Genomic DNA, 11,551 nt, shown 5'->3' on the forward strand with positions numbered 1-11,551 from the left:
TGAAGTGGGGATAACAATATCTGCACCCCATGGCTGCTGAGAAGATGAAATGGAGTGATGTATGTAAAGTGCTTGTGTGTAAAGTGTATAAAGTGTTAAAGTCTTACACGAATGTCACTGTCTTGACTGATTTTAATGAAGTCTGTGCTGAAGCCGATGAATGACACACAAAGTCTTTTTAAAGGTCTGGGCTTTGTGACACATCACACATTTCAGCATTATTAACCTTACTTTTTGGCAGAGGAACAAAACAAAACCAAAAAAACAAAAAACAAAAATAACAAAACAACCCCAAACCAAACCACATGATCTAAAACCATATGGCCTGAGTTAATACAAGGCACAAACAACTGATAAAAGCATCTTTTAAGTTTTTTGTTTTTAAATTTCATTTTTCCCCCGAGGTAAAAACCAAAATGAGCTCTGTTCCAGGCCTGCTGAGAAGACCATCCATACCTGTGGATCTCTCCTACCACCTGGTGGATATCTGTGGAACCCGGAGCATGGAGAATGGGAGGGGCTGTTGTTCCTCTTGAAGGCTCACTCCGCTTTCTCACCCAACCGTGTGACCCTGCAGAGAGAAGTGTATATGATGTGCAAGGGGGCTGCTCTGCACAGTTCCTGCCACTCACAGGGCCCCCTGCTGGATGAAGAACAACACACCAAGGACAGACAGAAGGTCTCTACCCCATCTGGCACATCCCCAGTTCACTGATGGATGAGAACCAAACAGTTGCCAAGGGTTTTTTGATAGTTGCTGCACTCACATGGCATCCCCTGGGAATGAATTCTCCAATGCTGGGCCAGGGATCTGCTCTAGCTGAAGGCTTTCCCACATTTGTCACACTCAAAGGGCTCCTGTCTGGCATGAATCCTCTGATGCAGAACAAGGGCCGCAGCCTCACGGGAGGTTTTCTGACACAGGCTGCATATGAAGGGCTTGGCACCCGCGTGGACGCGCTGGTGCTGCGGCTGAAGGCTTTGCTGCATGCATGGCACCCATAGGGCTGTTCCCCCCGTGTGCACCCGGTAGTGCTCAGTGAGGTGTGACATCTGGATGTAAGCCTTGCCACACTCGTTGCACTTGTTGGGCTTCTCCCCGGTGTGTGTCCTGAGGTGGAGGGTGAGGGAGAAGCTCTGCACAAAGGCCCTTCCACAGTCTCCACAAACAAAAGGCTTCTCCCCAGTGTGGATCCTCTTATGCTGAGTGAGGAACGTGCTCTGGATGAAAGTCCTCCTGCATTTTCCACACGTGTAGGGCCGCTCACCCGTGTGCACCCGTTGCTGCAGGACCAGGGCTGAAGAATTGCCGAAGGGTTTCCTGTACTCACCGCATGTAAACGGTTTCTCATCACTATGGATCTTGAGGTGCTGGGTCAAGTAGGAGCTCTGGCTGAAGGTCTTCCCACATTCTCCACACGTGTAGGGCCGCTTGCTGGTGTGCACTCGCTGGTGCTTGGCCAGGGAGGAACTCTGGCTGAAGGCGTGGCCACAGGCATTGCATGCATATGGCTTCTCACCCGTGTGTGTCCTCAGGTGCTTGCTGAGGGACTAGCTCTGGCTGAAGGCTTTCCCACATTCCTGGCACGTGTATGGCTTCTCTCCTGTGTGGCAGCGCTCGTGCTCGGTCAGGGATGAGCGGAGGCTGAACACCTTGCAGCATGTGTGACACTCATATGGCTGCTCTCTTGCGTGGGTTCTGTGGTGGACCAGGAGGGTCGAGGAGTTGGTGAAGGCTCTGCCACACTCATGACAGGTGAACAGCTTCTCCCTAGTGTGGACTCGCTGGTGCTGCACGAGGTGAGTGCTCTGGCTGAAGGCATGCCTGCACTCGCCACAGGTATATGCTTCTTGCCTGTGTGCACCTGCTGGTTCTTGGCCAGGGACGAGTTCTCTCAGAAGCACTTGCTGCAGTAGCCACACGCATAGGGCTTTTCACCTGTGTGGATGCACAGTGCTTACGAGGCACGAGTTCTTGCTGAAGGCCTGTCCACATTGCCAGCATGTGTACAGCTTCTTGCCAGTGTGGGTTCTCTGGTGCTGAATGACATGTGTGTCTGTCCAAAGGCCTTCCCACACTCCTTGCATGTGTAGGGCTTCCATTTAGTGGGAACCCACTGATAGCCCGCAAGGAATGCATTCTTGCTAAAGCCATCTTTGGACCCACCACACACCAATGTATCCTCCTCAGTGTGAACTCCTCGTGGGCGACTAAGGTCTGGAAAAGAGCTGAGGGCTTCCATACACTTACAGTCTCCTTGGCAGGGCACCCCCGATCTAGGACTGAAACACAGGTGAGGCCCTTCTGCCAACCTGGCTTGTGAGACCTTGCACCCCTGGGGATTGCCCTGATGCTCAACAAGGAATGGGCGCCAGAAGAAAGTTCCTTCAAGGTTCCACTCTGGGCTCTTCTTCCACCGGCTGCGTGTCACTGCTCGGCAGTATCTGTCACCTGGCCTTCATGCTCTGTGACTTCTCTCACGATGGTGTGCCAGAAATCCTGCCTTGTGAGTCCCATTGTCATCTGCCCCCGAAGCAGAGCACCTTTGTCTAGAGGTAGCCATGCAGCTCGGGGCCCAGGCTTTGAGCCTGAAAAATAAGCAAAGAAGTATGCTCGGGATCCAACCTGAACATGCACGGCCAATCGGGAAGATGGACAGAACCGCAGCAGTCAGACTGGACAGTGCAGATATGTGGCTTTCAGCAGGGCTCTTGCAGTTGAGGACAGAAGAGTGAATGGATCAGGGTCTGGAAGACCACCCACAGGCTTGGTGATTCCTCAACACAGTTCTCAGCACAGAGTCATACTCACGGCCGTGACTGGTTAGAGCAAAAGGACACCAGGCAAAATCAACAAAGGGAAAAGGTGCAGGGGCAGGGTCCTCTCCCAGTGGAGCCACACAGCATGCACCTAACCCCTCCAGCTCTGGATTCTGACACTGAAGTGTTGTCTACAGTTTGTCAGAGGCTCAGAGCTTAGGGTTTTACTAGGGGCTGGCCATGCAGGCACTGGCTGTGTAGCATGTACCAAAATCCCAGGCTCCCAGGAAGAAAGTAGGCATTCAGTGTAAATCATGTTGTTTGTACAAATGGCTTGGGTGCAGTGAGCCATTCTTATCATTTAGGGAATGGGGGGGTCCTACCATAATCCAAGTTGCCAGACACCAGCCAAAGGCCAACCCTGTGCTAGGCCTCTCTGAGAATGGTGGCCTCATGCCTGCTGTCAACTCTCTTCTGCCCAGTAGGGAGGAAAAGTGGTAGAACGGAGCACAGAAAGTCATGGGCCAAGGCCACCGAGAGCTGCCTCCCCTGTCAGCTGCCACTATTTTACAACCACGCCCTCACTAGAACAGGGCCTGGTCAACAGAATGGAAAACAGAAACCTGCACGTGAATGCTCATAGAGAAGTATTCTTTTTTTTTTTTTTTTTTTATGTTTTTTTATTTCTGAAGGGGAGAGAGACAGAGCATGAGCGGGGGTGGGGCAGGGAGAGAGGGAGACACAGAATCTGAAGCAGGCTCCAGGCTCCAAGCTATCAGCACAGAGCCTGACATTGGGTTCAAACTCACAAGCTGTGAGATCATGACCTGAGCCGAAATTGGATGCTTAACCAGTTGAGCCACCCAGTTGCCCCTCATAGAGAACTGTTCTTAAGGGTTAGAAGCCAGATACAGAAAGGCCACACATAGTAGCACATGTATCTTTGCGAAAAATAAGTGAATTTATATGTATCTAGATGAATATATTTATATAAACTTCACTTATATGAAAAGTTCAGAAGATGCAAATCACAGAGACAGAAGACAGATTAGTGGCTGTCAGATGCTGGGGGAAGTGAACGAAGAGACTGTTAAATGACTGTCGGGTTTGTTTTCAGGCTCCTGCACCTACTAGCTCTTTTCTGTTGGATATACACTGCACCTCCTTGCCCCAGGAGGAGAAATAAACTGATCTGAAGCATGGTAACTGTAGCTATAACACTGTACTATATACTAGAAATTTCCTAAGACAGTTAGTTGACTGTAAGCATTCCCACCACAGAAAAAATCATCGCAACTATGTGAGGAGATGGATATATCTATTATTTGGATTGTGGTAATCATTTCACAATGTATATCAAAACACCATGTTCTACACTTTAAATATACACAATTTTTAACTGTCAATTATACGTCAAAGCTAGGGGGAGAAATTAATTAAAAAAAACTGACCTGATAGACCTTTACTTCACTCACCTGGACCTCTCAGAACATCTGTCTCCATAGTCCAGGGGTCTTCCCACTGTTCCAGCTTGGAGATCACATCTGGTTTGCAGCCGGGGAGTCCTGCCCATAGTTAGAAAGTAGAAGGGAAATGTTGATGCTGTTGTCACAAGCCAGCCAGGACCCAACAGGCCCAGTAATGCAGTGTGTGTGCCTCAGGCACAGTAGAGGTCTCTCCCTGGTGATGTGGGATAGGGTGTCCACTCTGCACAGAAGGGACCCAACTGGGGGACACAGGTCAGAGCAAGGACCTATCTGGGTGTGGGTTACTGGGGACAAGGCAGGGGATAAATACACCCATGTAGTGAACACATGTGGAAACAGACATGTGACGTGGATGAAGAAGAGACAGGGAAACCTCACCCAGGGACCCAAGTTGCTGTAGTTCCTCAGCATCACATCATGGTACAGGATCCTCTGTGTGGGGCCCAGAAGCCCCCATTCCTCCCATGTGAAGTCCACCACCACATCCCTAAATGTCACTGGCTTCTGAAACATCCCACATGCAGTGGCTCAGCTGTGGGTCCTGTCTGGCCAGAGCCAGCCCCATAAGGAACAGCAGAATGTGAATGTTCTGGGAAACATCCTATGGTCGTGGTTGGAGGGGTGGTTCATTCTGTGAGTGGCACTATTATCACCTTGACACTGGGTGCCATGGTCCTACCTGAATAGTTGTGTCTTCTCTGTTAAAGTTTTACCCCTCAGTGCAAAGGCATTTGGAAGTAGGGTCTTTGGCGGGGATTAGGTTTAGATGAGGTCATGAGGATGAGGACCCAGGATGGGACTAGTGCCCTCATAAGAAGAGGGAAAACCCGAAGCGTGCATGTTCTCACCTTGCTTTCTACCCAGTGTGTGAGGACACAGAGAGAAGGCAGCTTGTCTGCAAGCCAGGAAGAGAGCTCTCAGCAGAACCCAGGCCTGCTGGCACCCTCATCTTGGACTTCTAGTCTTCAAAACTGTGAGAACCAACTTTGTCGATTAAGCCACAGAGTTCATGGTATTTTGTTATAGGAGTCTAAACAGATTAAAGCACAATGATTTTGGGTGCCTGGGTGGCTCAGTCGATTGAGCATCCGACTCTTGGTTTTGGTCTGGTCACGATCCACGGTTCATAGGTTTGAGCCTCACATTGGGCTCCAAGCTGACAGTGCAGGGCCTGCTTGGGATTCTCTCTCTTTCCCTCTCTCTCTGCCCCTCCCCTGCTCTCACACACACACACTCTCAAGATAAATAAATACAGGGGCACCTGGGTGGCGCAGTCGGTTAAGCGTCCGACTTCAGCCAGGTCACGATCTCGCGGTCCGGGAGTTCGAGCCCCGCGTCAGGCTCTGGGCTGATGGCTCAGAGCCTGGAGCCTGTTTCTGATTCTGTGTCTCCCTCTCTCTCTGCCCCTCCCCCGTTCATGCTCTGTCTCTCTCTGTCCCAAAAATAAAATAAAAACGTGGAAAAAAAATTAAAAAAAAAAGATAAATAAATACAACGTTAAAAAAAAAAGAATTGAACTTAAAAAAAAAAAAAGACACAGTGATTCTTCATCACTTCCCAAAACACTCAGCTTTGTGGCCACCAGAGGGACAGCTGGATGGCCCTTACCAGCCCCCCACAAAGCCATCTATCACACCTGCATGGTCTGCATCCCCTTTAAGGTTGGGCAGGGGAGGCTTGGAGGATGGGATGGCATCTGATACCAGCCACATGTGCTCTGAGGCCATTAAGTGTCCCCAACCTGAATTTTACTGCTCCACAGCGGCACTCCTAGCTTGTGGCAATAATCCCTCTGCCTTGTGTGTGGCTGTCTTCTTGGGGACCCCGTTAAAAAAAAGGGCCTGTCAGGAGGCAGCAATTTCAGAGCAACTACTTACCACCCAAAACCTATCTAGACACTGCTCATGCCACCATTCATTCATTTGCCTGTTAATATCTTCCAGGTATCTGTACATGCCAGGCTCTGCTCTGTCCCTTTCCTGGATCCTGGATAAACAGTGTGACCATAAACAGCCTGTGTCCCAGATCTTCCCAGGCATGGGACTTCCTCCAAGGTGCCTTAGATTGACAGGGTCATTAAGCGCCACCCTGGAGTGAAGACAGAAGGAAAACAGGAGGAATGGCCAGGGCAGAGGAAGGCACCCTGTCCCAGAACTCATGCTCCTTGGGGGTTGCGGCTCTAGTCCGGTGCTGAGGAGTAGAAGTATCACAGAAGCAAGGGCAGAAAGGAGTATGCCTGCTGGGACTGCTGGCATTATGGGAAACTCATGTGGAAGGCATCTGCTGGGAATGCAGCATCTTGGGCCTTGGGCTTGTCCTCCTTGACACTCCCCTGAAAAGGAAGAACTGGGGGAGGGCAGGGGATATGAGAGAGGCCAGATCTGCCCTCAGGTCCCAGAGACCCAAGCCCCAAAGCCCTCTCACCTCACATCCCTCCCCTCACGGGCCACTAGCCTCTCTCCCAGGGGCTCCAGCCCTCCCAGTCCAGACCCTCCCACAAGTGTTGCTCCTGCTTACCTTCTAGGGCTTGGCAGAACCAGAGCCCCTAACATATGGCAGGCATGCTGTGGGCCCCTTACATCAGCTTGCTTGATCCTCACTCTGTTCCTGAGAGTGATGGCTAGGATCAACACTACCAGACCCATCTTACACTAAGGAAACTAGGCATCAAGGGGGAAGACACTTGCTTGGATTGAGCTTCTGCGGGGAAGCACCCCCACATGTCCCCACCCATGACCAACCAAGATAATGAGTCCTGTGGAGAAGGCTGTATCCACGTGGACCCACACCCCCCAGAATTAGTCTGAGGATGTGGCAGCCCACCTGGGCTCTGGTGAAGGGGTCTATATAGCTGCCATGGACCCATAGTGATCCAGAGGATGAAAAATACTTGGAGTAGGAAGCCCAGAAACTGCAGTTCCACCATGTGCCACTAACTGGCCACATCCCTGCTCTGGACCTATTTCTTCTTGGGTACAAAAAGGACAGGAGGATGGATGGCATTAAGTCTCAGAAAGCCTTTGTGAAATATAACATAACATAGGAACACCTCATGGTGCCCCTGCTGCCAGAAGCCACACCACCTTTACACCCTCCATCCTGTCCTGGCTCCCAGGCTGGGCAGGGGGTCACTGAGCTCAGGCCTCCACAGAAAGTGGCCCTCTGATTCAATGCTTGGAAGTTGGGCCTCAGACCCCTGCCTCTAAAACAGAAACTACCCATGAGCCTAGGCTGAGTCCCTATGGGCAGCTGTGGCTCCACACCACGCCCAGGCTGCAAACTTCTCAAGGGGTTATTGTCCAATGCTGGCCAAGTTCCCTAACATGAGGAAAAAGAGGTACTATCATCACCCTCTTATACAAGTGGGGAAAGGTGGCCACAGAGAGATTAAATCAAAGGTGTGAAGCAAGTGATAGGTGAGGATGTGAACTCAGGTAGGCAGTCAGACTTGAGTCTATGCTCTCAAAAAGATACACTGTTAATAGAGGTATGAGTGCTCAGCTCAATCAGTTTTGACCAATGTACACATCTGTGTAGCAACCATCCAGACTAAGCTCTAGAACTTTCTGAGGATGGAAATGTCCTGAAGCTGCGCTGTCCAATTCAGCAGCCATATGCCCCATGTGGCTCCTGAACAGCAAAAAACACAGGTGGTGTGACTGAGAAACTGGATGTGTAATTTGAAGTCTAACTGATTCACGTTTTAATATCTACATGTGGCTGTTAGCTACCATTTTGGACAGCTCAGCACTAGGACTTTTCAGAACCACGGACAGCTCCCACCAGGCACACTTTCCAGGCAAAGCCCTACCCAGCCCCAGGGTGATTGCTGCTGGGATTTCTGACGGCACGCATGAGCTGTGCCTATTCTTGAACTTTATACAAAGTAAATCGTATGCTGTGTAATAGTCTGAGGATTCAGCCCCATGCTATCAGTTTTATGGACATCACTGGTAGCAGACACCTGTCAGGATGCCTCTACAGAGACTGTTTGGGGACAAAGTGAGATACCAAGTACGCAAGTGCTCAGAACAGGGGAAAAGCGATAGTCCCAGCTGTCTTGAATTCAGTTCCTGACAGACTCCCAGTAGGGAAGGGCTGATGTGAGGCCTTTTGCCCCTCCGCACAGGGGTCAAAGTGGAGAACTGATCTCTGGGGCCCTGATGCACCCAGTGCCCATACCTTCCTCCCAGTGTCATTCCTAGACTGGAGACAGTGAGTGTGAGGGATAAGTGGAGTCTGTCAGACCTAGAATCAAATCCACCTTATCACTCTCTGCTGGGTGACCTTGGGTTGTTCAATCCCCTGAGGCCTGGGTTTTTTATCTGTAAAACTGGGTAATAGTGAAGGCTGTTTATTCATTCATTCAACAAATACTCCATGGACTGTGCATGATATCATGAAACTTGCAGTCTATGATGAATGGGAACAAGTATAAAGTCTTCAAATGTGTAAAAAACACATGTGTAAAATGTGTAAAAGTGCTAAAAAAAAAACCCCATAATGTAGATGTGTGTGGCACCTGTTTTGGGTCAGGTGGTTAGGGAGGGCCTCTGAGGTAATACCTAAATTTAAATGCTATTCAGCAACCAGGGGGTGGGCCAAGGGAGAGCTATAGGTGAGGCCTGTAAACAGGAAGAAATCAGGTCATGCAGGGCTCAGAAGGCATGGGAAGTGTGGATCTGGTCAAATTAGGGGTCAGCAAACTCGGCTCCACTTACTGCCTATTTCTGCAGAGACCATGAGCTGAGAATAGTTTTTCCATTTTTAAGTGGTTGGGAGGGAAAAGTCATCAGATTAACGTTAAGTGAAATTCAGATTTCGGCATTCAGTGAAGTTCTGGATTTCATCAGGACAAAAAAAAAAAAAAAAGTGTGGGTATGTGTTTTCTCTCTCGTTGGATAAGTATCTACTTGATTTGACATCCTTGGTTTTGCCTCTTGGCCTGCAAAGCTGAGAACATTTGCTACCCAGCACTTTACAGGGAGAGTTTGCCGACCTACTGTGACAGCCAGGGCAGGGACGGAAGGTTTAAGGCAGAGGTGGCCTCACTGTTCAGGGTGTAAAGACCCCTCTGGTGCTGTGTGGAGAGCAACAGAGGGGGAAGAGGGAGGCAGGAGACCTGTGAAGAGGTGACAGTCTGGACTAGGCTGAGGATGGCAGGGCAGCAGAGTGAAGGCAGCAGGAGCAGCGCATGTTTTGAGGAAGATCTAGTTTCTGAAAATGTCCAGCCCTGTGACCACCACCCTGCCATGCGCCTCACCTGGCTCCTCAGGTTCCATTGCCTGCTACTCTGCTCCGTCGCTGGGCTGCTTGACCTCAGCAGTTACAGGACAGGGGCATGTGGTCTTAGTCCCAGACAAAGAGCCCAGGTTGTGGGAGGGAGCCACCGCCTCCTCCCATCTACTCCCACACGGCAATCAGGCTTCTGGCACTCACTTAGGGGCTCAGGGCTGGAATTCTGGAAAATGAAGCACTGCTGGGTGAGCAAAGGCAACAGGGAGTGGGTGTGGCCATACACGTGGGCTTCCCTGGGACAGACCCAACTGCTTCCTTCCCCCAAATGGAAAACACATGTCTACACAAAAACCTGTAAGTGAATGTTCACAGCAGCATTATTTGGGTAAACAAACTGGTAAATATAATGGAGTATTACTCAGCTATAAAAATGAATGAAGTACTGACACATAGCACAACATGGATGGACTTTAAAAACATGCTCAGTGAAAAAAGCCAGACACAACAAACCCACACATTGTATGGTCCCATTTAATTTATATCGCATGTCCGAAACAGAGAAAGATTAATTAAGAGAGAATTAACAGAAAGATTAATGGTTGCCAGAGGCTGCGGAAAAGGGGAATGGGGAGTGATAGCTAAGGGGTATGGGCCATAAGCACGCATCTGAGTTCACACCTGCAGACACAAAGGAGGTGTCACACACACAAAACACCCCTTCCCCACACAGACATGCACGGTGACACACCTGACCACTCGCACACACCTGAAGTCTCATCTGCACACACAAATGGTGTTACACATGGGGCGCCTGGGTGGCTCAGTCGGTTGAGCATCCGACTTCGGCTTAGGTCATGATCTTACAGTTCGTGAGTTCAAGCCCCGCGTCAGGCTCTGTGCTGACAGCTCGGAGCCTGGAGCCTACTTCGGATTCTGTGTCTCCCTCTCTCTGCTCCTTCCCCGCTCATGCTCTGTGTCTGTCTCCCAAAAATGAATAAACATTAAAATTTAATAAAAAAAAAAAACACAAATGGTGTCACACATGCAATACACTCTTCTCTGACATGCACCAGCAGTAACATGCCCAGTCAAATGCACATACCTGAGGTCACACTGCAGACACAGGCAAGGGCTGTGCTGGGGTCCTCACACACAGGAGGTCTCATCTGCCCACACAGGTGGTGCTTCGCATGCAATACACCCTTCACTTCTGAAACGCACAGGTGGTGACACACTCAGCCACGTGCACACACCTGAGGACACACCTACACAGACAAGTGACGCACTGGGTCCCCACCCCCCCGCGCCCCCGACATCTCATATACACACTCAGGTGGTACCTCACATGCAAGACAGCCCTCCTCTGACACGCACACGTGCAGTGTCACACTCGGCCACACACAGCTGAGGTCTCATGGGCACGCAGAGGTCTCTTCCTCATACCCCGCGGCACGCGCACACGGTCCCTCCTCTCTCCCCTCCCCCACGACCTCCCGCGACCCATCGCCGGGTCCGCGCTCCCCTCTGAGCCCCACCCGGCCACTAGTCACTCCCGCTGCGTACACGCGGGCCTCGTCGTCCCTCACACTCACGACAGCCACCACGCCGGGACCGCGGACTCACCTCGGCCGCGGGCCCCCGTCACAGGCGGGCAGCGCCGCCAGCCGCCAGCCTCCGCACACGCCCAAGGCACTTCCGGCTCTCACTTCCGCCGACGGCCCGCGCTCGGCTCGGGACCGGACCTCGGCGGGGGCCCTGCCCGCTGCATACCAGGAGCCGGCACAGGTGACTCGCCTTGTGGGAAATGGAGTCCAGAGGGCGACGAGCGACGAAGGGAGCGTGGGAACGTGTTGATGAGCCGCTGTCGCGGGGGACCAGACGGATATGAACACGCATGGATCTATGTAAGTTCTTGCAGATATGCAGCGGACTTTTTTCTTTCTCTTCGCACACTCACGTACGCCCACACTCGTCTAACTATAGTTTGGGGTATTCCCACCGCCCCCCCCAACCCCTGAGCCCTGTGCATCCTGTAAAGCTTCAGCAAATGCCCTCCAAGAACCAGT

At 51.1% G+C, this 11,551-nt stretch overlaps 2 long non-coding RNA genes and 1 pseudogene across 2 annotated transcripts; all 3 read right to left on the reverse strand.

Moving 5' to 3' along the window:
• Positions 1–117: 117 nt before the first annotated feature.
• On the reverse strand, positions 118–1,935 carry LOC121023368 (zinc finger protein 239-like; annotated as a pseudogene).
• A 1,712-nt stretch (positions 1,936–3,647) lies between these two features.
• Positions 3,648–10,383, reverse strand: LOC121023426 (uncharacterized). The gene is made up of 3 exons (XR_005787381.1): positions 10,252–10,383; positions 4,212–4,325; positions 3,648–3,825 (listed from the first exon to the last, which is right to left on the reverse strand). It is a non-coding gene; the product is annotated as an uncharacterized LOC121023426 (long non-coding RNA).
• A 31-nt stretch (positions 10,384–10,414) lies between these two features.
• Positions 10,415–11,328, reverse strand: LOC121023422 (uncharacterized). The gene is made up of 3 exons (XR_005787376.1): positions 11,109–11,328; positions 10,588–10,695; positions 10,415–10,462 (listed from the first exon to the last, which is right to left on the reverse strand). It is a non-coding gene; the product is annotated as an uncharacterized LOC121023422 (long non-coding RNA).
• Between the last annotated feature and the right edge of the window lie 223 nt (positions 11,329–11,551).

This window comes from Herpailurus yagouaroundi, unplaced genomic scaffold, assembly GCF_014898765.1.
Source record: "Herpailurus yagouaroundi ecotype Mexico unplaced genomic scaffold, PumYag 557, whole genome shotgun sequence".
Classification (NCBI taxonomy): Eukaryota; Metazoa; Chordata; class Mammalia; order Carnivora; family Felidae; genus Herpailurus; species Herpailurus yagouaroundi.